This window comes from Habropoda laboriosa, unplaced genomic scaffold (genome assembly GCF_001263275.1).
Source record: "Habropoda laboriosa isolate 0110345459 unplaced genomic scaffold, ASM126327v1 scaffold244, whole genome shotgun sequence".
NCBI lineage: Eukaryota > Metazoa > Arthropoda > Insecta > Hymenoptera > Apidae > Habropoda > Habropoda laboriosa.
Window position 1 is genome coordinate 970,681 of NW_017100399.1, and position 520 is coordinate 971,200.

Here is a 520-nt window from a genome sequence, read left to right on the forward strand (position 1 = left end):
CAAAATTGAAACGCAGATTCAAAATTACGTTATCGCTAAACGTGTAGATTTGGTATAAAATTCAAATGTTATAGAACGTGTAATGAAACCTAATATTTATTGTCAAGTAAACCTATTGTCAAAGTATACATATTGTTCTATATAAATGCAAATATTTACAATATTTTACAAATGATCCATTTTAATTGATATAATGTTTTTATCTAAAAATTTGTTTTATTTTATACTCATCCATTTCATTTTTTCTAACCTCTTGTGAGTCCTTTGTTTTTAATAGAAATCACAATAAATTAATTTCTGTCCCAAATATTTTGTGTCTCAGATGTGTACCTTTTATCTTCCAATAAATAGATATTTGTTAACAGTGTGCGTCAAGAAAAAATAACGTTCCTTCACTTTTATTCACTTTTTATCTATGTGTGTATATACTCGAGTGCTCTCATCCATTCTAAGAAGTAACAATGCTTCTATCTACGGATACAATTATATATTAATTTCGAATGAAAATTTTTTTATTCAA